Source organism: Suncus etruscus, chromosome 1 (genome assembly GCF_024139225.1).
Source record: "Suncus etruscus isolate mSunEtr1 chromosome 1, mSunEtr1.pri.cur, whole genome shotgun sequence".
NCBI classification, from domain to species: domain Eukaryota; kingdom Metazoa; phylum Chordata; class Mammalia; order Eulipotyphla; family Soricidae; genus Suncus; species Suncus etruscus.
In genome coordinates this window covers 63309011-63335828 of record NC_064848.1, presented here as the reverse complement: position 1 = coordinate 63335828, position 26818 = coordinate 63309011, and the positions used below count along the sequence as shown (strand labels likewise).

Here is a 26818-nt window from a genome sequence, read left to right as displayed (position 1 = left end):
GCCTGCCAGGAGTGGTTTCTGAGCATAGAGCTAGGAGTAACCCCTGAGCACTGCCGGTTGTGACCCAAAAACCAAAAAAAAAAAAAAAAATAGGGGGCTGGAGATATAGCATGGAGGTGGAGTGATTGCCTTGCATCCAGAACGGTGGCTTGAATCCCTCCTGGCATTCTATATGGTCCCCCGAGCCTGCCAGGAGCTATTTCTGAGCATAGAGCCAGGAGTAACCCCTGAGCACCGCTGGGTGTGACCAAAAATAAAAAACAAAACAAAAAAATTTATTTTTATGATATTATTTTATGATATTATTCTCACTGCATTCTTCAAAATTTACCTAAAAGAAGATAGCATTAAGGCAAGATCTTGAAAAAGAATTTCAACATGCAAAAAACTGACAGAGCATAAAATAAAAATTATCACCTAGGGGCCAGAGCAGTGGTGCAAGCAGTAAGGCATTTGCCATACCCATGGTAGCCAAGGATCGGCCGTGGTTTGATCCCCCAGCATCCCATATGGTCCCCTAAGCAGGAGTGATTTCTGAGTGCATAGCCAGGAGTAACCCCTGAGCATCATTGGGTGTGGCCCCAAAACAAAAACAAACACACAAAAAATTAGCACCTAGGAAGAGAGTGATTTGAGAGTGATAGAGGCAATGAAGTACAGAAGATGGTAGCATTCAGTTTGACTTAAAGAATGCTAATGGCGTATAGGACAGAAAAATAGCCAAATCACAGAGTAACTTAAATTCTAGAATGAACAGAAATAGGTAATGGGAGTCACTGAAAGTCTTCAGAAAAGGAAAAGCCATAGTGAAATCTTTATTTTAGAAGGAATAGTATAATAGTGAAGTGAACGAAGCTGAAGGGAGGGCAAAACAGTGCAAAGTGGTAATTGGTCCTTTTAGAGAAATAAACATAAGACTTGGATAATATTATTTCAATCAAAACAATTACCAAATTAGAAAATGGCACATAAAACCATCTAGAAATGGGGCCGGAGAGATAGCATGGAGGTAAGGTGTTTACCTTGCATGTGAAGGATGGTGGTTCGAATCCCAGCATCCATATGGTCCCCCGAGCCTGTCAGGATCGATTTCTGAGTGTAGAGCCAGGAGTAACTCCTGAGCGCTGCTGGATGTGACCCAAAAACCAAAATAAAAAACAAAAAAGACCTAAAATTAAAGTAAAACAAAACAAACAGAAAAACCCATCTAGAAACAACTAGGCTGAGTTAGACTTGGAATGAAGATAAATGGGTAATTTTGCTTCTCAAAATTTGATACAGTCTCTTTCTTACTGAAAGAGTGAAAGGATTTTTAGTCCTGTAAGGTGAGTCAAATGAATTTTCTATCTACCTACCATTTAAAAACCAGAGGCATAAAAATGGGAGAGCAAATGTATGACAATTCTGTCTCATACAGTTAAAAAATACTGTGCCCCTGCCATGTGCTTCTTGATCCTGCTTTCTGAAAGACTCCTTTCTCAAGGGTATTATCTAGGGAAGAGATTCATAATTGCTAAATGGATAGCTGCAGTTCTTTACCAGGAGGAAGAACATCTGTTTTCTATCCTGATGGGATACAGGTTTCCTAGGCTACCAAATTTATCCTATACCCTGCACTACAACACACATACATAAATTCAAAAATATAAACTCGTATTCAGATATCAAGGCTTATTTTGTTACAAGTTTATTTTTAAACATTAGAAATCTGATCCGGTATTTCAAACCTGGCTCTTAAAAATCCTATTTATACAGACAAATTCTCTCTAATGAGTTCAAGTCTAGGTGCCAGAGTGATATCATAGTGGTAGGGCATTTGCCTAGTACACGGCTGACCCAGGTTCAATCCCTGGCGTCCCTTATGGTCACCCGAGCCAGGAGCAATTTCTGAGCGCAAAGCCTGGAGTAACCTCTGGGTGTCACCGGGTGTGGCCCAAAAACAAAAACAAAAACAAAAACAGTTCAAGTCAGGGTCGGAGAGATAGCATGGAGGTAAGGCCTCCATGCAGAAGGTTGGTGGTTCGAGAATTCCGGCAACTAATATGGTACCCCCTGCCTGCTATTCTGAGCGATTTCTGAGCACAGAGCCAAGAGTAACCCCCTGAGTGCTGCCGGGTGTGACCCAAAACCCAAAAACAAAACAAAAATGAAACAAAAAAAGTTCAAGTCTAGCTGCCATGGAAAGTTCTAGAGAAAACAGGATTCTTAGGGGCTCCTAAGCAATAAAAAGTGAGACAAAGATCTAGTCCCTATTTGCAAGTTATGGTTGCAGTTTCGTTTTGATGAGGAAACACTTCCATTCAAAATTTATCATTTGAATGGTGGGTAAGAAAATTGGCAAAACAAAAAAGACTAATATATAAAATTCTCTTTTGCATATTTATAATATATAGTGAAGCTGATCACATTAAAAAAGCTATATACAATTGTCTAAAAGAATTAGTGATTAATAAAAATTTAAAGACTTCTAATTCTAGCATTTTTCATCTTAAGTGTAATATTTTATAAGAATATAATATTTTAGATGGGGCCAGAGCGATAGCACAGCGGTAGGGCATTTGCCTTGCACACAGCAGATCCAGGACGAATGGTGGTTCAAATCCGGGCATCCCATATGGTCTCCCGAGCCTGCCAGGAGCTATTTCTGAACACAGAGCCAGGAGTAACCCCTGAGTGCCACCAGGTGTGGCCCAAAAACAAAAACAATATATATAATATTTTAGAATCTTTGCTTAGTTAAGAAAGACATATTTTGGGTGAAACTCAATCATGAACAATTTTCTAACTATCTCATGATGATTCAACTAAAAATTATTAAAAATATCCATACACAGGGGCCAGAGAGATAGCACAGTGGTAGGGCATTTGCCTTGTACACAGCCGATCCAGGACGGACAGTGGTTCGAATTCCGGCATCCCGTATGGTCCCCAGTGTCTGCAAGGAGAGGTTTCTTTTTTTGTTTTTTGGGTTACACCCAGCAGCACTCAAAGGTTACTCCTGGCTCTACACTCAGAAATCGCTCCTGGCAGGCTTGGGAGACCATACGGGATCCCAGGATTCGAACCACTAATCTTCTGCATGAAAGGCAAACACCTTACCTCCATGAGATCTCTCGGGCCCCAGGAGCGATTTCTGAGCGCAGAGCCAGGAGTAACCTGAGCGCTTCGGGGTGTAACTCAAAAACCAAACCAAACCAAAACTAAACAAAACAAAACAAAAAATATCCACACACAGAAAGATATATTAACATATTAAGATACACATTATGTTTAATAAGCATAGGTCTTATATGACTCTTAAAACTGTCAACTAGTATAAGCCATTAAACTGAGAAATGCAATAAAATTTTCATTTTTATTTTTCAAATACAGAGATACAAGTAAAAAAAAAAAAAGACAGAGATAAACTTTATTTTTCAACAATCAAGTAAGTTCTGAATGCCTGAATGCCTTTTTCTCAATATTCTGGTATTACAGCTTTAGTGAATACCTAAATTGTAGCTAATTTCATATAATATATATAAGACAAATGTATAAAATAAAAATCTAAAATTAAAACAACAAAGGTGCTGATCTTAATAAGAATCTTTGTCAAACTCATCTCCTACATAATATTACTAAGGCAAGTTTTATGCCTATCTTCAAGAAAATATGTAAGAATTATAATCGGGCCAGAGCAAAGCACAGCAGTAAGGTGTTTGCCTTGCACGTAGCCAACACAAGACGGATCCTGGTTCAAATCCCAGCATCCCATATGGTCCCCCGGGGCCTGCCAGGACTGACTTCTGAGCACAGAGCCAGAAGTAACCTTTGAAGGCTGCTGGGTGTGACCCAAAATCCCCCCCCCCCCCCCACAAAAAAGAATTATCATCCATGAAAAGAACATCTTGGTTAATTCATGTATTTAAGGTAAATCTGAAATTCTTTTCATCCCTCTCTTGCCCTGTCTCCTCATCAAGAGATGAATATCTTGAGGAATATCCTAAGAGAAGTCTTAAAAATCTAGTAAACAAAGAAACAGCAAAGGTTATTTTATGATTTAAGAGGCAAAATTTCATGTGGAAAGAATGTCTACTAGAACATGTGTGAAAGAGAAGATGGCACCACTTTTTCTACCAACACTGTCTTTTCATGAGACAAACTCTATTGCAGAATCACAAACTAGGATAGTATCAGTATCAAGGCAAAATTAAAATATAATTTGGCAAAAATCTATTTTCCTTAGGACCCACTGGGAGTTCTAGATGTCACAGATGACCAGGAGAGGGCAGCTCACCACTGCACAGCAAAGAAAGATGCCAATTTCTTCATTTTCTATCCAAAGGATACTAACTTACTTATATTTTCCATATTCATAAAGAAGCAGAACACTGCTATTAAGAATTTTAAATAGCACATAACAGCATAAATCATTAGCAAATTAGATCACATAAACTATGATGAGGATCAAGTTTCAGCCCTTCTCATGTAAACAGACTATACAAAAATGCTAACTACTACTGCCATTCTGACTACCAATATAGATTTTGTATATAATAAGTGCACCCCAGTGCACTTTTGTAAATAAATATCTTCTTACAAGTAATCTAAATTTTCAGCCATCCAAACTTTTCACCAAAAACTAATTTACAAAGACACAATGAATACAACTAAATGTAGTATCTTATACATCAAAACCTTTGTGGAAAAAATTCACTTTTTCATACTATTTTTTCAAAATTCAGTACTTGCTCTTGGAAGATATACATCTTTGAAATGGTTTTTGCTTATAATCTATATGTTACTAATGTAAATTTTAAGGTATCTTTTTTTTTTTTTTTTTTTTTTGGTTTTTGGGCCACACCCGGCGGTGCTCAGGGGTTACTCCTGGCTGTCTGCTCAGAAATAGCTCCTGGCAGGCACGGGGGACCAGATGGGACACCGGGATTCGAACCAACCACCTTAGGTTCTGGATCGGCTGCTTGCAAGGCAAGCACCGCTGTGCTATCTCTCCGGGCCCAAATTTTAAGATTTCTACTGTCAAACAAGGAAAGCTAATTAGAAGTCTACACAGAATGGCATTATTTATTTCCTTTAGGGATAAATATTTCAAAGAGTAGGGTGTGAAACAATCTGGAGTAATCAATGACTGGCAATTTAAATGCCACAGGTCTTATTTAAGAAAAGAAATCTGGTTCCGGGGCCGGAGAGATAGCATGGAGGGAAGGTGTTTGCCTTTCATGCAGGAGGTCATCGGTTTGAATCCTGGCGCCCCATATGGTTCCCTTGTGCCTGCCAGGAGCAATTTCTGAGCCTAGAGCCAGGAATGACCCCTGAGCACTGCCAGATGTGACCCAAAACCACAAAAAAAAAAAAAAAAAAGAAATCTGGTTCCTAAGGCCAGAGCAAAAATACAGCAGATAGGGCATTTCCCTTGCATACAGTTAACCTAGGTTTGAGTCCTGGCACCATATGAGATGGATAATTATCCAAGTAAATTAAGATAAAGACGGAGCCTGAGAGATAATATCGAGGTAGGATGTTTGCCTTGCATGCAGGACGGTGATTTGAATTTTGGCATCCCATATGGTCCCCCGAGCTTGCCAGGAACAATTTCTGAGCGCAGAGCCAGAAGTAACCCCTGAGCAATGCTGGGTGTGACCCAAAAACAAAACAAATCAAAAATTAAGATAAAGCCCACCAATAGTGACCTCTGAGCACAGTGACAGGAGTAAGCCCTGAGTATCATCAAGTTACACCTCAGTACCTCAGTCTTGGTTCCTTTTAACCAACAAAGAGTAACTAGTTTCTTAACATTTCTTAAATTTGCTAATATATTACTTGCTGCTACATAAATTGTTAGCAGTAACCATGTAAATCTGAAACTTGGGCCAGACAGATAGTACAGCAGATACCATACATGTCTACACACAGTAAACCTGGAGAACAGGAGGATGTGGCATCAAAACAAACAAAATTTAGAGAATTTGCAACTTTACTTTCTTGCAAATTTCTAATTAGTGTTTAAAGGCAGTAGTGTTAGTTACAGTAGTCAAAGAAAATAAAATTTATACAACACATAAATGCATCAAGATAAAGGGATGAGGGCACTTTCATGCAGAGACAAGCAGATCAAAGCTCTTGCTGTCCCAAGGTCCGTAAGTCACAGAGGACCAAGAGTATAGAGTACTGCTCCTCTGTACATTCCTGTCACAGCACATCTATTACAAAGGCCTTACATAGTATATTTCTTTTTTTTTATATTTTTCATTTATATTTTTATTTTCTTATTTTCTTTTTTTATATTTTATTTAAACACCTTGATTACATACATGATTGTGTTTGGGTTTCAGTCATTTAAAGAACACCACCCATCACCAGTGCAACATTCAAAGGCCTTACATAAGTATCTTTGAGCACAAGTCAAGGGTCAGGGAAAGGATGAAGCAGTAGCTGCAATCCTTGTGCATTGAAGACAACAGTTTATAGTACATAAAGCACGGGGGGGGGGGGTGAGTGAGGAAGCAAGTAGCAGCTTGAGCTTTTTAATAAGAACAGAGGGTATTTAGTTCAGATAAACTTCTGGGGCCATTATAGCTATAGCACAGCAGGTAGGGCATTTGCCTTCATGAGGCCAACCTAGGTTTGATCTCTGGCATCCCATATGGTTCCCTGAGCCTGGCAGGAGTGATTTCTGAGTGAAGAGCCAGGAGTAGCCCAAGTGCTGCCAGATGTGGCCCAAAAAACAACAATAACAATAACAACAACAACAAAACAAGGAAGGAAGGAAGGAAGGAAGGAAGGAAGGAAGGAAGGAAGGAAGGAAGGAAGGAAGGAAGGAAGGAGGAAGGAAGGAAGGAAGGAAGGAAGGAGGAAGGAAGGAAGGAAGGAAGGAAGGAAGGAAGGAAGGAAGGAAGGAAGGAAAAGAAAGAAAAAAAAGAGTGCTCGCTTTGGCAGCACATATACTAAAATTGGAACGATACAGAGAAGATTAGCATGGCCCCTGTGCAAGGATGACACGCAAATTCGTGAAGCGTTCCATATTTTTTAAAACTCGCAAAAAAAAAAAAAAAAAAAAGAAAGAAAGAAAAAAAGAAAGGGAAGGAAGGAAGGAAATCTTTTGAAAAAGTCATTGTCATTTTAAAGGAAAAAATATGGCAAGAAGACATTTTTATTTACAAAAGATCTTTCTCATGTGAGTTTAAGAGTAAGGAGTGGGGCCAGAGAGATAGCACAGCGGCGTTTGCCTTGCAAGCAGCCGACCCAGGACTTAAATGGTTGGTTCGAATCCTGGTGTCTCATATGGTCCCCAGTGCCTGCCAGGAGCTATTTCTGAACAGAGAGCCAGGAGTAACCCCTGAGCACCGCCGGGTGTGGCCCAAAAACAAACAAACAAAAAAGATTAAGGAGTAAAACTGATTTCAGTTGCTTATTTAAGCAATTGCCCAAACTCCGCAGACAAGAATCTAGGGCCACATAAATACATAACTAATAGTTACCAGGCGTCAAAACAAAACAGTTTATGGTTCTGTCCTATTAACCAAAAAGAGAGTTTCAAACATAATAAAATCAAAAGGGTAGCTAAAAGGTAAATAATGAAATAGCAAGAGTAATCTACCTGAACGCCATTGCAAAGGTCTCTCTCATTGTAACCAAGCCTGATTCAACAGCTACTGTCCAGGTTGTTAGTTTTCAGAAGGTCCCTAAGGCACCAAGTTTCCAGGAAGAACTCTTAAATTCAGCAGTTTCCTGAAGACTACCATATTTTGAGTACTCAACGACTACATAATTCCAACCAGGGGAAATAATTCACCTAAGGAATATCCTGAATGGTTCAATTTAATGGCAATTAACAGTTTCCCAGTTGTCTGTTCTCAGGAGCCAGTACTTAGTTTGCTGTTCTCAAAATGTTGCCATCTGAAAATTCTTAAAAATCTTATTTTTGAACTGATGGTTTCTTTCTTTCTTTTTTTTAATATTTTTTTATTAAGACTAATGTGAATTACAAATCTTTCACAGTTATATTTAAGGTACATAGTAACAGTGAATTCGGGCAATTCTCACCACCTGTATTAACTTCCCTCTACCACTCACTGTTCCCAGCATGCATCCCATACCTCCACCCTTAGCACCCTGGACTGCTAGTGTAACAGGTCCCTTTTGTGTGTAGCTTGTTGTAGTGTGCAGCTTATTGTAGTCTCTTGATTCTATTGTCGTTGACTTTGGGTTGTGTATTTAGGCCTGATCATTTTTTATTTTCACTCAATGTTCGTGAGACTGCTTGGCCCTGGTACCATCCATTTTTTTTACCCCCTCAATTTATGAAGCAGAACAAGATGGTTCATGTTCTATGGTTCTGTTGAAAAAAAAAAAAAAAGTGGGGGTGGGGCGGGAGAGATAGCATGGAGGTAAGGCGCTTGCCTTTCATGCAGAAGGACGGTGATTGGAATCCTGGCATCCCATATGGTTCCCCCTGCCTGCCAGGAGCGATTTCTGAGCATAGAGCCCTGAGCGCTGCGGGGTGTGCCCTAAAAACCAAAACCAAAAACAAGTGGGGAGGAGACCCGGGGTCTATATGGGATGCCGGGAATCAAACTGGAGTCCCTTCCACGTTGGCCACGTGTAAGGCAAACGCCCTACTGCTGTGCTATTGCTCTGTTCCCAGAACTGGTGGTTTCTAAGTGAAAACCTTTGGGGCAATGTTAGACCAGCAGAGGAAATATATCAAAGCAAGAGTCAGCAATCATAAGGCACTCAAAGATCAGCCTGGGATGAGCTCACACAACAATGGTGACAGCAGCACCAGGAAAGAGATGAGGCACTCTGACTATAAAGTAAAAATACATACATGGGCATTCACATGACAACAAATAAATATTCATGGCTAAAAAGAAAAAAACAAAACAACAAAACAACTAGTGGCTGAAGCAACAGTACAGCAGGTACGGAGCTTGTCTTGCACATATTTAATCTGGGTTCAATTCCTGCCACCCCATATTGCCCTTCAGCCCTGTCAGGAGTAAGCACTGAACAATCAAAGTAGATGTTGCTCAACCTCCTCAAAATTTAAAAATAAAAAATTAAAATGAAAGATGGTAGAAAAGAACACTAATGTTGTATGACAGCTTTAAAATTATTTTTCTTTGCAACTTAATAGTTGCAAGAAGTTGCAAAGACAGGATGTGTACCTTGGGCATTTTGAATTACATACAAATCATATTCATTTCTCATTTCATGTACAGTTTCCACTTTGGTTTCTTATACAGTAATAAGATGGCAGAGGAAATATTTAAATTCCTTTGTATAACTTTGCATTATAATTAAATTAAAAGTTGATATATAAAGTTAAATGTTTAGAAAAGGCATTCTATAAAAATAACTAGCTCTAGATATCATAAAGTTCATATTTTGAAGTCATGTCTCAGCAATCATTCCAAAAATGATCAAATTCTAGAAAACATTTTATAATAGATCCAGTAATAACGATATGAGCATAACACCCTTTCCAGAACTAAAGCAACAAAATAAACCACTTGCAATCAGACATTTCCCAAAATGACTGGCATTGTCTTTAATTAATCTAAAGCTATAAAAAGTAAAAATTTTGGTGAGCTAAAAAACAAATTTGCAGAAAAGCAGACCAGAATAGTTACAATCAATGAAGAACTACATTGAAAAGTATTATTATGATGATATATAAACTAATAAAACCCTAAATCTTATTTCTTTGACATTTAGAACTTTACATTGTTACTCAAGCATTGGTATCTTTCTATTATATTTCATAAATAATCTTTTTTCTTTTTTGATTTTGGGTTACACCCAGCAGTGCTCAGGAGTTACTCTGGTTCTACGCTCAGAAATTGCTCCTGGCAGGCTCAGGGACCCTATGGGATGCTGGGATTCGAACCACCGTCCTTCTGCATGCAAGGCCCCAGGATCACATATTTTTAAACAAAAAACTTAAAATGTCTTTAATGATCTACTTCTGGCTGATATTTAGAAAAACTTATTGTTGGGCCAGAGTGGTGGTGCAAAGGGAGGGCACTTGCCTTGCATGTGCTAACCTAGGACGAACCATAGTTCAATTCCCCCAGCATTCCATAGGGTCCCCCAAGCCAGGAGCAATTTCTGAGTGCATAGCCAGGAGTAATCCCTGAGCGTCATCGGGTGTGGTCCAAATAGCAATATATATATATATATATATATATATATATATATATATATATATATATATATATATATATATATATAATTTTAGTGAAGCAGAATGATTTTTATTTAAACTTACTTAGAAAGATGCCAGGGATGAGAAAAGAAAAGGAGAAAATATGTGTTCAAGAGAGAACATGGGCTTCTTCAGAGTGGAATAAGCAAAGAAACATTGAGACAAGAGAGACAGGGGCTGGAGAGATAGCTGGAGGTAGGGCATTTGCCTTGCATGCAGAAGGACGGTGGCATCCCATATGGTCCCCTGCATCTGCCAGGAGCAATTTCTGAGTGTAGAGCCAGGAGTAACCCCTGAGCGCTGGCAGGTGTGACCCAAAAACAAACAAAAAAAGAGAGACATGTGCTTAAGGAAGAATATGGGCTAAAGAACAAGTCATAACCTACTTTTTGAACAAGGGCTTGCATTCTAATTTTGCACTGAGTACCACATATAATGTAACCAGATCAGTCCAGGAGAGGCTAATCCAAAAGATTGTTCTCGATGCTTGGCTGCTGTTTTGCAGCCATCTCTGATTTTTGAGGACAAAGTTTGAACCAACCAATTAGTCACTCCTTTACCTGTTTTGATCCTGCAGTATCTTCTAGCCAACAATAACTCTCTTCCTGGGCTGTGAACCTCAGACTTATAATTCTGATCTTGAATTTTTAACCACCCATTTTACATTTTTCTCCTCATTCCCTCCAATCTATTACTAAAAAATGCCCATGGTAAATCTGTAGAATTATTTGAATAAATTTCTCTTTATTCTCTTATCACATATGATAACATGAAAAAACAAACAGAAAACTCAAACTGACATAAAACATTGCATTTAAAAGTTGAAGAAACTGTTCAAACAGTGGAGTGGGGGTTGAAGTGTCCTAATCTATTACACCAAGAATCTTCCAATTCGTAATAAAACTTTGATAAGAGGAAATTTCCACCCAAAACCTTTTATAGAAACTAGTGCCTACATATTAAATAAAGCTCCTAAGTGGTCACATTTTAGTACCAAACCCCACCTCAAATGAGTTTTCAGTTTGTTTTTCAAATCTGTATGTCCTATTTACTTCCATCCAATCCTTTCACATTCCTTTGTTTGCTCTGCTAACAAGCTTTTTTCATGTCTTCAGGTCCTATTTACTCAAGGACACCTCTTCCTTCAGGATCCCTCCCTTGATTTCCCCATTAAATACAGTGCTTTCTTCTTCTGAATTTCTTACTGAAGCTTACACACATATTCACAAAGCAGGAGTGCACATGTTTACCTTGAAGAGAGCTTCCCCCAAAACTTATTTCTATAGAAGAATATGGAATGAGATACAGAAAACAGCAGCTCCAGCACAGGAGAAAACCAAAGGAATCCCTAAGATAATCAGAAAGAGAAACCCAGAAAGATACTATCCACTAATCAATATAAAAGGCAACAACACTATGATAAAGCAGTCACAATTTATCCAAAAAAATGAAAACAGATGGAAACCTCAAAGTGAGCATATTGGAAGGAGATTTAGATAACTAAAAACAGTATCTACCACCTTCTAATTGCGTAGTGATTGATTAATACACAGAAAACTAAATAAGTAAATCTAAGATAAAAATAGGTATTTAAGATAAAAATAGGGCTGGGTAGATAGGAACTGTATCAGAAAGATAAATTCATCATTTTATCTATATGTTCTAGCTATTTAACATTTACATAATAGAAATAATGAAATCAGTGATCACATATTTCAACAAAAGACAACGTAACTATAGAGGGAAGATGGGAAAGGTATCTGCATGTAGTAAGAGCACACTGAGGTAGAGAAAGATACACTTTATTATTATTATTTTAGAGGAGAGGCCACACCCTGGAGATGCTCAGGGGTTAATCCTGGCTCTGCACTCAGGAATTACACCTGGCAACGATGGGGGGGTGGGGGTGGCATATGGGGTGTTGGGGATTGTACTTGGGTTGGCCACATGCAAGGCAAGTGGCCTACCTGTTGTACTACTTACTGCTCTGGTCCCAAGATAAAAATTATTTTTATGTTAAAATAATTCTAAAACTGAAAAATCAAAAGTTACAACTTAGAATGCAATTAAAGGCAACATCAAAAACCAAAAATAAATCAGTTAAAATATATTGGCTTTGTGATGATGACAGAATACTAATTGTCCTAACAAAACTTAGAAAATACTGACATTTTTATGTGCTTACATAACGCTTGATAATACTTAAAAATTAACCATTGAAAGCTTTCACTCTAGCAAGGTAGATAGATACACATAAATTGTGTATTCTAACATAAAGTATAAGTTTCTAACCATAAATATCTGTGCTTATTACAGTCAGCCTAGTGTTCTGGTGATTTGTAATGTATTATTCTTTCCACTATAGACAAGGGATTATAAGGCTATTTATACTCTCATTCACCTTAAATAACAAACAGATCCTGGCACAGAAATTTATACAGAATTATTATATACTTATTTTTCTTTGCTATTGATGTTGTTTCTGTGATACATCGTATTCTTGGTGCTATGTTCAAGGATCATTACTTGTGGTGTTTGGGGGTAACCATAAGTATTGCCTGGGATAAAATCTTGATCAGCTGTGTACAAGGCAAGAGCTTTAACCCCTGTACTACCTCTCTCCAGCCTGAATTATTATTAACTACTTTCCATCAACAATACAAAGATGGGATTTCCTTTGTAAGTTCAAAAGTAAATTTAAGAGGTTTGGGTTTTTTTCATTTGTTTGTTTTGGTATATGTTAGAGCTTCAAATAAATTACTTCCTTCCTATACTTTGGAAAGTCTCATCTAAATGAATGAGACATAGAGAAGGTGAAAAATCAGATAACTGCTTTCTACTCTTACACACCTAATAAGATACAGCTGCCACAACCTTTAAATAGCAGCTGGCATGAAGATACAACAGAGACTAAGTAAAATACAACTCATGACTCGAATAAGCAGCTGTATCTACTTCTAGATATAGTTCTAGTAGCAGCATTATATCTCCAACAATGGGTTATATGGTGAGAATGTCAGCAGTACAAGTCACTGTTGATGAGTTTAGCCACAGTTATGTCTTCAAAAGATCAACTCGGCAGTGACTGCACCATTGCAAAAGAAGCAGATTCCAAGCCTATTTATTCAACCTTTCCAAAAATTCTTTTTCTGTGCTTAAATTAGTCAGAACAGTTTCACTAATTACAAGTATGAACCTTATCTGTGCCATTTGTTCTGCTAGCAGTTCACTCTAGCCCATTCTACCTATTACTACTTTCACTATTAAAAACAAAATCAAAATAATTTCAGTTTTGAAAATCCTCTTTCCAACAAACTTTTAAGCATGTGTCAAATAATAATACAATTATCAGTGGCCTCAATGCTCTATAATAAAAATTTAAATCAGAAAACATTAATTATTGATACTAGCTTATTGTCAGTAAATAAAATGCTATTCAGGATTACCTTCATTTTTTGCTGAATTAGCTGATAAAACTACATTAAGTTTAGATTAACAGTTTCAACTTTTTTTGTGTCACCTCCTTTATGTACTCCAAATAAAGTGATTAAAAATGTAAAAGGGGTCAGAGAGATAGTTCAACAGATTGAGCACACGCCTTGAATGTAAGAGGACGAGACACAAGCTTGAATTCAAATACTACATGGACCCCTGTGCACAGAGTGAATAGTAATACCTGAGTACCAGAATGGCCAAGAACAATTTTTAAAAATAATACAAGAGACATTGTTTTTTAAAAGATGTATATATGTGTATATATATATATATTTATATATTTCTGAGATTCTTTTAATATGTGGTTTAAGTGAAAGTAGATGTTTATATCTAGTTCTGCATTCAATCTGTTGATACTTTAAAAATATATAATCACAAATCTTTAGAAGCATGTATAATTAGGTAAGAAAACCATATTTCAAAGTTTTTTAAAAATAACTTGAATATTGTTCTTTGAAACTACACTCAAAACTACAAGTAGTAGTTTCTTAAATTTGGTTCTAATATGAAACCTCAAATAAGTTTATCTTGCACTTTGAATGGATTTTCTAATTCATATATAACTTTGTTAAATAATAAATTGATTTTGTGGAAATATTGGTTTGATATTATTGTGCACACTTCCCATTTTATTATTCAGAATACTGATACAAATACTGATATAAAGATGTTCTGAAGCATTCAGAGTTAATAAAATGAATTCTTCTGTTTGATTCTCAGGAACATTCAGTGAAATGAGCTTATCTTTTTAAAGAAGTGTGGGTATAGAGAAAGAAAGAGATAATTACGTGCACACTTTGGTTGCAATTGCCTTCATTTGTACTAAGGAACCAGCAATTTTACTCATTACTTTTGTACCATTAGTGCAAGTGTCAACAGAGTGAAAAAGGACAAATAACTTCTTAGTATTATTATGAAAATAGATTTGACCTTGAAGACCCATGCCAGGGTCTCTGAGACTCCAGAGTCTCACAGACCACACTTTTAAAACCACTGCTACAGGCCAGTAGCTAATATAAAGAAAGAGTATATAAAGTCAATTAGTAATTGTCATATGCTTGGACAATTTGGGAAAAAAACAATGACTTATAATAATCTATAAATTCTACTGACTCATGAATCTGGACACAATGTTTTACAAAGCTCTAGTGTAGAAGCTGGTATTGATATTTATCATGTGATTTTATCATTAAATAATAGCAAAACTAAAACCTAAATCAGTTTTCTGGCTCCTGATTTCTAGTCTAAAGAATATAACTGGACATAACAACACTTTATTATTTACTTTGTAAATGTTAATTGACAGGAGAGTTTAATACATAGTCTTTCTTTATAAGTCAACTTTAAGTTCTGTCAGAGAAGTATTCATAACTATGCCAATCTTAAAACATTTGTTTTTTGGGGCCAGAGAGATAGCACAGCTGTGTTTGCCTTGCAAGCAGCAGATCAGGACCCAAGATCATTGGTTCGAATCCTGGCGTGCCTGCCAGGAGCTATTTCTGAGCAGATAGCCAGGTGTAACCTCTGAGCACCTCCGGATGTGGCCCAAAAACCAATAAATAAATAAATTAATTAATAAATAAATTGTTTTTTAATCACTGCTGAGTTAATTACTAACGGATAAAAATTATCAATAGCGATTCAAAAATGAAATAAGAAATCTGTTGGAGTCTAATGTAAATATCTGATGTCAGTTCTCTCAGATAACTATATAGATGTTTACATCACATGGCCAACTGACTATGATTAGGGTGGAGTGGGGGGGTTGACACCAGGAGGTGCTGGGGTCACTCCTGGTGGTGCTGGAGATTGAAGCAGGGCTGATTAGATGTGAGGCAAATGCTGTAATCCCTGTACTATTTCACTGGCACCAAAAACCATGGCCAATTTAAATGGAAATATGAATCACAACTTCATTCTTTCTTTCAATATGCCAATTCAGTTAACCATATCTTCAGATAAATCTGTATCATGTATACAAAGAAATACTAGAGCAATAGAATAAGAATGATAAAATATCATAACTGCAATACCTTTAAGGTTTTTTTATTCACCAAGCAATAAAGAATGTAATTAAAATTTGATTCAAAACCATCATCTTTATTCATATTGATGGAAGTCCACTCTATATCCAGAGAGATTCAAATGGGCAAATTTTCATACTAAAGATTCCTTGAATAAAATTTTCTAGATAGGGAAGAATATACTATAGTTCTATACTTTCATTTTCCAGGAAATATTAAAAAATCCCATTATCTTGATTTATAATAATGTAAAAATTGAATTTCCAATCAAGTTCTTTGTCATCATAGCTGTTAAACTTCAGAAATCCTTCACTTTGCTAGTATGGACATCATCATGCTTATTATAAATTTCATTAGGTGTACTTCATTTTTTGACATGATAATGCTCTTTTAAAATGATATAAACTAGGGCTGGAGAGATAGCACAATGATAGGGCGTTTGCCTTGCAAGCAGCCGACCCAGGATCAAATGTGGTTTGAATGCAGGCATCCCCTATGTTCCCCAGTGCCAGCCAAGAGCGATTTCTGAGCAGATAGCCAGGAGCAACCCCTGAACACCAACAGGTGTGCCCCCCCCAAAAAAAAGATATAAACTGATTAACATAACTGACTCTGCCATATTTTAAGGTAAAGAAACAAGTAGCTTTGCTAATGATAGCTTGATTTTTTTTTTTTTTTTTTTTTTTGGTTTTTGGGCCACATCCGGCAGTGCTCAGGGGTTACTCCTGGCTGTCTGCTCAGATATAGCTCCTGGCAGGCACGGGGGACCATATGGGACACCGGGATTTGAACCAACCACCTTTGGTCCTGGATGGGCTGCTTGCAAGGCAAACGCCGCTGTGCTATCTCTCCGGGCCCAATAGCTTGATTTTTTGGGTCTGAAATTTAGAGTAAATCAAAGACTTTGTTAAAGTTTGTGCTTGCTCTGGCAGCACATATACTAAAAAAGACTTTGTTAAAGTTTAATTAATTTAAATTAATATGTATTTTTTTCTGGTTATCAGATGCTAATACAAATATTGATATAACAATATGGTATTAGACATGTCTCACTCAATGTAACTATCAACAGGTGAATAAGAAGTATTAAGTCAAAATCAGCTCTAACTTGAAAAATGTTAAATTAAGACTGAATAAGAACCCAATTTAAAGCAACAAATTTACAGACTTGTCATATCATTTTAAATCTTAAACTTGACATTTCATTTTAACACACACAAAAAATTTTTTCTAAGCATTTTCCTCTGGTGAGTGCAATAAATTGTTTTTTACATTTCATATGTGACTTTAAGTAACTTTAAAAAAATTCCAATGACAAGAAGAGGGAAATTAAAGAATTCCAAAATTTACTATTAAAATCATATTCAGAGTATATTAAATTAAGACCAATGATTGTTACGCTACTTAGCTTTGGTTCATCTGGGATGCATATTTTTACTTTTGCCTTTGGCAAGACATTAAAACAGTATTCATAAATACTCTTGGTCACAATTTTGTACTTATATATTTTTTTAATTCTCAATATATTAGTTTTTGAGTACTTAAATTAATAGACAAAATTTTTATTCATATTCAATTAATTCTGGGGCAGTTTACAGGAATAGGAACTCAACTTTAAGCTTTTCAAATAAAAACTATTTTTTCTGTTTTCTTAAATAAAATTTATTTAATATTGAAAATTGATATAATTTATATAAAACTATAATAGTGTATTATTAATTATATGCTTTTGGAAGCAATTTTTAAAATTTACAAATACAGAAAAATCTTTGTTTTATGAGAAAGAAAATGCAAGACGAGAACAAAGGAAAAAGTCAGAAAAATTAAATTAAAAAACACTAATGTAAGCTAATACTGCTTACATATGAACACCAAGATGCCAAGGGACCCAATACAATTCTTAGTCTAACATTTTCAATGGCACAGACTAGTGATCACACGATACTGGTGATACTCTCTAGTTACCCCTGGCAACCTTTCTCAACTGTAACGATGCTACCCCACAATAGCTTTCACTGGGCAGCTTTCTCTTCACTTAGCTGAATGCTCTGGGACCATCTGCGTCGGCAAGCATAAAAGGCCAGCCTGCCTGTGGGCCCGTCACTCTGAACACCACCTCTCTGACCCTGATTAAATACAACTTTCAATCCTTTTTGTCCTCCCTGTTGACTTCTCCTATTAAGGGAGCCCTTTGACAAAGAAAGCGGAAGAGTGGACTAACTGCCCCCAAGAAAGGTGATGTCTGATACTGCTCAACACAAGGATTAGCAAGCCAATACATAACAAAAGCAAGTTTGGGGGGGAGGGGGGAGGGGGGAGGTAAAGGGGGAAAAATGGTTTTAACTAGAGCTTTGACTAATTCAGTAAGTACACAATTCAACAAATAGCTATACAAGAGGTCTTCTTTGAAAGAAATAACTATAGCAGAACAATAATTTGGAGAGATACCTTTAAACATCTTGACATTGACAAAAACACCAGAGATTTGTTTTCTATCTGATTTCATTTAATTAAAAAAAAGACAGCAAAAATGAAAAATAAGAAAATTATTGTAATTAATTGCTTAATTAAGAACCAAGGTAGTTTTAAACACATTAAACTAAAAAAATCCTTAATCATATCTTTGCCTTTAAATAAAGATGAAAATTTTGCAACACTATACATTTTTTTAGAATTAACATGCCTAGAATTAAAGGATTTCTATTTAAGATAAAAGCTAGACTATAGGAGATGGCTGCAGTGTATACAGATGTCAAATTATTCTATACCATGAAGCTTATATAGTGTTATAAACCAATGTTTTCTCAATATAAATTTATTTTGTGAATAAGAACTACTTAAGGCATATGAAAAATTGTGGATATGATCTATGGTTCCTTAAGACAGTCAGAACCCCCTTAATAGGGCATCAAATCAAGCAAATCAAAATCACCATTTTAATACTACCACCATTTTACAAAGTAACTCATAAACCTCCTGTCTCCACTTTAGGTCAAAGAATAAATGAAGGGAATAGCTCGTTCAATCCACAAAGCACCTGAATAATGCAGCCTTGTAACACATCTTAAAACATGTATATAAATACAAACAACTTAAGGAATTTTACTCAGATCTACTTAAAAGTCTAATCTATGAATGAAAATTTAACAATACCTATTCAAAGACTACCCAAAAGGCCTAGAAAGGTGAAATAAGAGAAAGGAGGAGAGAGAGGGAGGGGAAAGAGAGAGCAAGAGGGAAGAGAGGAGGGCTTATAGACAGGAGAGAGTTCTGGGGGGAGGGAGGAAGAGGAGAGGCAGTTCAAGAATACTAGAATTTACAAGTTAAAACCAGCAAAGTCCTCCATAAAGAAGGATAATTTAGTTACCCCAGGGGACGAAGCCACATATACTGAGAAACTATTATGTACAAGTAAACACTGTCACATTATCATTTCATCTTCACCACAACCTTATAAAGAAATTAATTTTTTTAAATAAGCAAGTTTAGCTAACTATAAGGATGAATAATCTCAACAAACCATAATAGGAATAAAAGAGAATAAGAACATGCTTGTCTCCAAAGCTCCTGGGCTTCCATAACACCATACTGCCTTTCCAGGAATGAAGTATAAGGGAGTGGAATCATCATGTTCCTTCATAAGGCACCGAGCTTATCAAATCTAGCGAGTTCAAATTCCATACATCTCTTACAATATTATAGTTCAAATCCTACAATATCTCTTAAAATATTTCTTACAATATTGCAGTTCAAGTAAAGTACAATAAAGAAAAATACAATACGTGATATGAAGGAATATTGGTAACTTTAGAAAACCTATAAGGAAAAAAATCTCCTTACCCTTTTAGGTACAATTCCATATGGTCAGGTTTACTGGTACTGGGAATTGGGCCTTATAGAAAAATTATAGGTTTTATATTTGAAACAGAGGCTGGGATCTGGGATGCAGGATAAGAAATTATATGATCCAGATAGAACACTGGAAGGCGTGTACCATATTCCCTTTCCAAGGTTCTCTGGTACTCCAATATCTCCCACTACTATGACACTTACCGTATTTTCCGGCGTATAAGACGACCGGGTGTATAAGACAACCCCCTAATTTTACAGTTAAAACATAGGTTTAAGCCTATATTCACTGTATAAGACAGAAGTTCCTGTGCTGCAACTGTATGTACCACAGTGAGCCAATCACAAGCAAAGGTTCAAAGGTTATACTGTAATAAACTTCCTCTCTGACTCTGGCCAATCTGAGCAGGCTTTTTACAGTGTAGATTCCGTCCAGAACACTGTCTAATTTGCATGCATCAAAAGCCTGCTTGGATTGGCTGAGTTAGAGAGGCGGTCCGAGCAGCCTTGCAGTGATTGGTGCAGGATCAAATTGGAAAATTTGTTTTGTGCCAATATCCAGACGATTTTTGTTTAGTAGCATATTGAAACATTTTTCGGGATATACTCGGCATATAAGACGACCCCCGATTTCGGTCGACTTTTTTTTGTTTCAAAAGTCATCTTATATGCCAAAAAATACGGTAATAGTATCATCAATAAGGTATTAATACCAACTCAGCTGAAAGGTTTAGGGATTGCTCTCCTCTCTAAGAGATCATCCTATTAGCCATAAGTCTGGGTAGTTTTCTGGTAATGAGTAGAAATCCCCCCAAAATGATCATGTCATCCAATATCTATCAAAAATATAAGGTAGGCAAAAGAAGGCATATCCACAATCTTTTTGCTCCTGATTATTGCCTCTGCCTCTCAAAGAGCACATGTGTAACAACAGAGAAATAAGATATAATTTTTCCAAAACAAAAAAAAAATCAGAAATAACAAAAAGTATATCCTATAAAAAAAAAATCAATGACACATGAGTTCATTGAACTAAAGAACTAAAAAAACAAAAACAAAAAAACAAACGACAGACACATTGGAAGCTGTCAAGATAACCAAGGGTTCAATCACTGCAGGCTCTGTTCTCCCCTAGTCCCATCAGAGCCAGAAAGCCCACATGCTGGGCTAGGAAACCACTAGGAGTGGTCCCAATATTCCAGGTCAGCACCATTGCCTTTATTAAAAAAAAAAAAAAGTGTGGCATTTGAATAATAGAAACTGAAAGAAAGATAGAGACAGTAGAGTGGGTAAGTTTAAATAACTTGCACAGCAAATGGTTCCCTGAATACCTCCAGGAATGAATGACTTGAACACAGAACTAGGTGTTAAATCCTAGCACTTTAGAGTATACCCCAACCCCTCTCACCCCCAAAAGAAACAGAAAGAAGGATAAATTTTGATCTCACTCAGAAGTAATGGAGGGAGATCTAGATAGATGGAAATAAAATTATTTAGTCCAATTAAGAATACAAGAAAAGGGGCCGGCGTGGTGGCGCTGGAGGTAAGGTGTCTGCCTTGCCAGCACTAGCCTAGGACTGACCGCGGTTCAATCCCCCAGCGTCCCATATGGTCCCCCAAGCCAGCAGCGACTTCTGAGAGCATAGCCAGGAATAACCCCTGAGCGTCACCGGGTGTGGCCCAAAAGTCAAAAATAAAAAAAGAGTACAAGAAAAAACTGAGGACTGAAGAGATAGCACAATGGATAAGGCAATGACCAAGGATTGATTCCCAAGCATCCCATATGGTCTCCAGAGCACCACCAGGATGGTTTCGGAATTCAAAGCCAGGAGAAACCCTAGAGCATCACTGAGTGTGGCCCCAAAAACAAATAAGTGGATAAAAAATAGAGTGGGGGGGGAGGAGAGATAGCATGGAGGTATGACATTTGCCTTGCATGCAGGACAGTGGTTCGAATCCCAGCGTAGAGCCAGGAGTAACCCCTGAGCACTGCTGGGTGTGACCCCAAAACCAACAACAACAACAACAACAACAAAATAGAGTACAATAAAATACTAAGGATCAGAGCTAAATTTAGTCTTTAAGCAATAGTGAGCCATTGAAGGATTTTAGAGCAGAGAAATACATATTTAGGCAATATTTTTTTAAATGGCTATGATAAATGTAAAAATAGAACAGTAAGATAACTGTATTTCACAATCTCTGCATACCATTATAAATACTCATATATCTATTCCTCCAGGTAAACATAAAGGATATAAAGTTCAGAAAAAGGAAAGTTTAACTTCAAGTAATAATAGCTAACCATTCAAACTCCTTCCTTACTGTTGGTATCCCTTCTCTCAATGCCCTTACCTCAGCTTTCTTTTCAGATGTTAATCCCACTTGGATGGTCAGACCCATCCACACCTGGGATGGGTCTGTGGGTTTTGAATAAAGAATAAAAGGTGCTGGCTTGGGGGGAGGAGAAAAGGAAAGATACATGAATGGGAGAAGCAATAAGGAAGCATAGAGAGTAGCAGCAAGGGAGACAGACAAGTTCCCGAGGGAAAGACAGGAGTTAAGACAGACAAGGCACAGAGGCTCATGGCAGAGAAAAGACATAAGGGAATAAAGCAAGCTGACTCCGAAAAACTTTAACCGACTGCTTGTGAATTATTTCCTCTGTCACTACCCATCATTAGACCCATCAGCCTATGGTGTTAGAAACAGTGTGTGCATGGGATGGCCTCACCCAACACGTGAACTTGGGGTCACACCCGGCAGTGCTCAGGAGTTACACCTGGCTCTACGCTCAGAATCGCTCCTGGCAGACTCAGGGGGCCATATGGATGCCGGGTTTTGAACCACCGTACTTCTGCATGAAAGGTAAATGCCCTACCTCCATGCTATTTCTCCAGCTCCTTATTTTATATTTTAATCTACACCCTACCCTTCAAATAAAAATAATAAAAAGAAGACATTCATTGTTTTACTTTTATTTGGGCGGGGGGGCTATACCTGTACTGTTCTTAGGTCTTATTCCTGGCTCTATGCTCTGGGATCACTTTTCGTGGGGCTTAGGTGACTATATGTGGTACCAGGGATTAAACCAGGTTGGTTGCATGCAAGTAGCGTAGCATACCAACTGTACTCTCTGGCCACAAGATTCACATTACAATTTTAAAATATTTTATTAATATTTTTGTGATTTATAATATTAATGATAACTATGGCTTCTCATGAACACAATTTCAAAACAATTCATATTTTTTAAAATCTTGCTATCATTAGCAGATAATTTATTGTAAAACAGTTTCCCTGACATGCCTCTGCCTCCCAAAAGAAGAAATGCAAAGAAGAATGGGATTGGGGATTTTAGTGAATGAAAACGAAAGATCAAGAGATCTAAGGAAAAATAAAAACTATGTTCTATAACTAAAAAACCTAAAAAGGTAAGATATATAGCAAATAACTGAATAATAAAGTAACAAGTGACATTTACATTGAAATACTATAAAATGTGAAAAAATTTAGATCATTAGTATTTGGAGTAGGGGAAAATTTACAAAAGAAAGTATCAGTTGAGATGGTTTTGAAGGGTGGTTCAACTGAATTTTGGCAGACTGACATGAGACAAAACAATCAAGGAGATAAGTAGGAAAAATAGCCAAAACGGTAAAACTAGAGAAGTATTCAGTAATAGCTATTATATAACATTCACAATAGCAAGGTTCTACTTAAATTTGCATATGATTGTTGATTAGAATCACATTTAAGTGTAGAGGTTATTTTCTTCCTTTCACAGAATTTCTCTGTAAGAGAAAAGATTCTTTTTTTGGGGAGGGGAGGGGTCATACCCGGCAGTGCTCAGGGGTTATTCCTGATTCCAGGCTTAGAAATTGCTCCTGGCAGGCACGGACGACCATATGGGAGGCTGGGATTTGAATCGATGACCTCCTGCATGAAAGGCAAACGCCTTACCTCCATGCTATCTCTCAGGCCCCGAGAAAAGATTCTTACCAACGAAAAATTCCACAGCTGATAGGAAAACCAGCTTCATTACAACCGCAGGGATTAAAAAGGTTAAAAGAGGGCTGGAGATTTAGTATAGAGGGTAGGAGTATTTGCATTGCTGTGATTGACTATGGTTCAATCCCTGGCACAACATACAGCCTTAAGTATAGCTAGGGTCACTCCTGAGCACAATGAAAACAACAGTCCCTGAGCCAGCACCCATATCCCATTAATATAAATAAATAATAAACACACCTTAAAGAATATTTAGTTTAGTTTTGGGACAGAGTGATAACAAAGCCAGTAGGGGGCCCGGAGAGATAGCACAGCGGCATTTGCCTTGCAAGCAGCCGATCCGGGACCTAAGGTGGTTGGTTCGAATCCCGGTGTCCCATATGGTCCCCCATGCCTGCCAGGAGCTATTTCTGAGCAGACAGCCAGGAGTAACCCCTGAGCACCGCTGAGTGTCACCCAAAAAACAAAACAAAACAAAACAAAAAAAGCCAGTAGGGTGTTTGTCTTGCATGTGGCCGACCTGGGTTCGATCCCTGACATCCCATATGGTTCCTGGAAACTGTCACAATACTTTCTTTTGGGTGGAAGGAGTCATTTCCTAGTGATACTTGGCTTGACTGTGTGGACTAGACATGGTAGAGCTGAGTGCCACCACAGACAACTGGAAGACTCAGAAGCCATTAGAATCACAACCAGCAAAATTGGAGGGCCATCCAGTGCTCTGAGTTGAACCTGAGGCTTCCACATGCAAGGTTTGTGTTCTCCAGACTTTTGTAGTCTTTCCAGTGTCCCTATACATGTTTGGTTTTGTTTTAGGGCCACACCCAGCACTGCTTGGGGCTATTCTCATCTTGGTCCCTGTGGAGCTCCTGGATGCAAAGCCTGTGCTCCAATCCTTTGAGCCATCTCTCCAAACTACCCAGTAGTTTTTGTTTTCAAACAAAACTATAGTATTCCTAAGTTTATCACTTAAAAGTGATGTGATTAAAGAAATATCTGGTTTGAAATTTCATTTTTAAAAATTGTTTCATTGTCTTTGGCCTTATCTACCACCTTGGAAATTATTTTTAGAAGCAAACTAATATATTTAGAATAGAGTCATGAATATAAAAGACATTCAGATTACTAATAATGTGAGTGAAGAAATAAACATGTTTTAACTCATATTTAGGTACCCGTAAGCATAGAAATGACTCCCATTATTGACCGAAATGTTTTCTTTCCCTTCCAGAGCCTTAATTTGACAATAGTCAGCAATAAGACTTTGGGAAAGTTACCTAACATTGCTAGTCTTAATTGGAAAAACAGCAACAGTAATACCTACCCAACTTTACATGGTTGTGAAGTGAAGTGTGAAAGTGTAAGGGATTAAGTGAAATAAAGAACATATCATACAAAGTGCCTATAAAACACAGAAAATATATAAAATATAGTGCCCAACACAGAATATATTCTTTTCTTTTTTTTTAAATTCTTAAATCACTAAAGAAGAAATTAGATCAAATTTTATTATTAAAAATATCATTACCGGGCCCAGAGAGATAGCACAGTGGCGTTTGCCTTGCAAGCAGCCGATCCAGGACCTAAGGTGGTTGGTTCGAATCCCGGTGTCCCATATGGTCCCCCCGTGCCTGCCAGGAGCTATTTCTGAGCAGACAGCCAGGAGTAACCCCTGAGCACTGCCGGGTGTGACCCAAAAAAAAAAAAACTAAAAAAAAAAAAAAAAAATATCATTACCATAGAAGTAACCAATTCTTTTCTGTCCTCAAATGATGGCCCACATGCACCCATAATTTACGACACCAGCTTTTTTGTGATAATACAATTAGTAAATGTAGCCTCTATTACATTAAGAATACCTAACTAGTATAGTAGAGCATATAATAATGTATTTGCAGCTATCTTATACATGGCTACAGAAAGACAAGAGTTTGAAAACTAAGTACTAGACTATGCTGATGCCAAGAATGCAGGAACTGTGGGTACTGAGAGTAAATTATTTTTCTAAAGCTATCGTGACAGAGTTAAGGTAACATTTTTATCGCCTGATTCTATGTGAAGTACAATTTCTACCACTGTACTTTTATTCTTTCCTTTCTGAAACTTGATCCTCCTGTAGTGTTCATTTTCTAGAGAATATCATTCTCTCTCCTGTTCTCAGAAGCAACTATTCTCTCACTCCAGTCTTACTCCCCCTTAACCCTCTAATTTTTTTCCACTCTTCTGCCCAACTGACTTTTCTGAATTGAAAATCTGATTTAGCTTACCTATCTCACTAAAACTCTCTTCAAGAAATCCTTGAAATTTTCTCACCCAGTTGTAAGACTTTCACAATCTGATTCTAATTTGCCAAACCAAACTAAATTCTATTTCCCATTACCTTCACGACCTATACTCTACCCACACCTAATTATACATAAATCTTTAAACTAGCCAGTACTAGCTGAACCACATACTTGCTATTTCCTGAACCTGTTACACTCTTCCTCCCGTGATGCCCTCCTCCCTCCTCATTAACTTACTTGCACTTATCCTTTAGGGTTTTGTTTTTGTTTTTGTTTTTTTTGGTTTTTGGGTCACACCTGGCTCCATGCTCAGAAATCGCTCCTGGCAGGCTCAGGGGACCATATCGGATGCTGGGATTCGAGCCACCATCCTTCTGCGTCTAAGGCAAACACCTTAACGCTGTGCTATCTCTCCGGCCCCTATCCTTTAGTTCTTGCTTCAGCTTCCCAGCAGAAAGTTATGTATTATCTCCCCAAATTGAATTAGGAGTCCTTCCTTTACACCCTATGCCCTGTACATACTTCTATGGAGTATGTAATATGAATAGCCATTTAAGTATCTAATTGCTTCCCAGTGCTATGAGCTAGATATGTGAAGGCAATAATATAGCTTAACAGTGACATCACACTTACAGCTGCAGAACAATCATTTTTGGACTGTATTTGTTTTATCATTATGTCCCCCCCCCAAATTTAATCATTTAATAATATACCATCATATTTTAAATAAAATTCAATTGTTTACCTATCAGATCTTCTGTTTATTTCTAAAAAAATAGCCATTCCTTCAAAACATTAAAAGGCACAACAGGGGTGGCGCTAGAGGTAAGGCATCTGCCTTGCAAGCACTAGCCTAGGACAGATCATGTTTTGATCCCTCAGCGTCCCATATGGTTCCAAGCCAGGAGCAATTTCTGAGCACATAGCCAGGAGTCAAACGGGTGTGT

The 26818-nt window shown here is 37.3% G+C and overlaps 1 protein-coding gene and 1 non-coding gene across 2 annotated transcripts in view; one reads left to right on the top strand and one right to left on the bottom strand.

Moving 5' to 3' along the window:
- Positions 1 to 26818, bottom strand: part of ZCCHC7 (zinc finger CCHC-type containing 7) — a 236079-nt gene that overhangs the window by 92331 nt on the left and 116930 nt on the right. The window lies entirely within an intron of this gene.
- Positions 6921 to 7027, top strand: LOC125996011 (U6 spliceosomal RNA). The gene has a single exon (XR_007491200.1). It is a non-coding gene; the product is annotated as a U6 spliceosomal RNA (small nuclear RNA).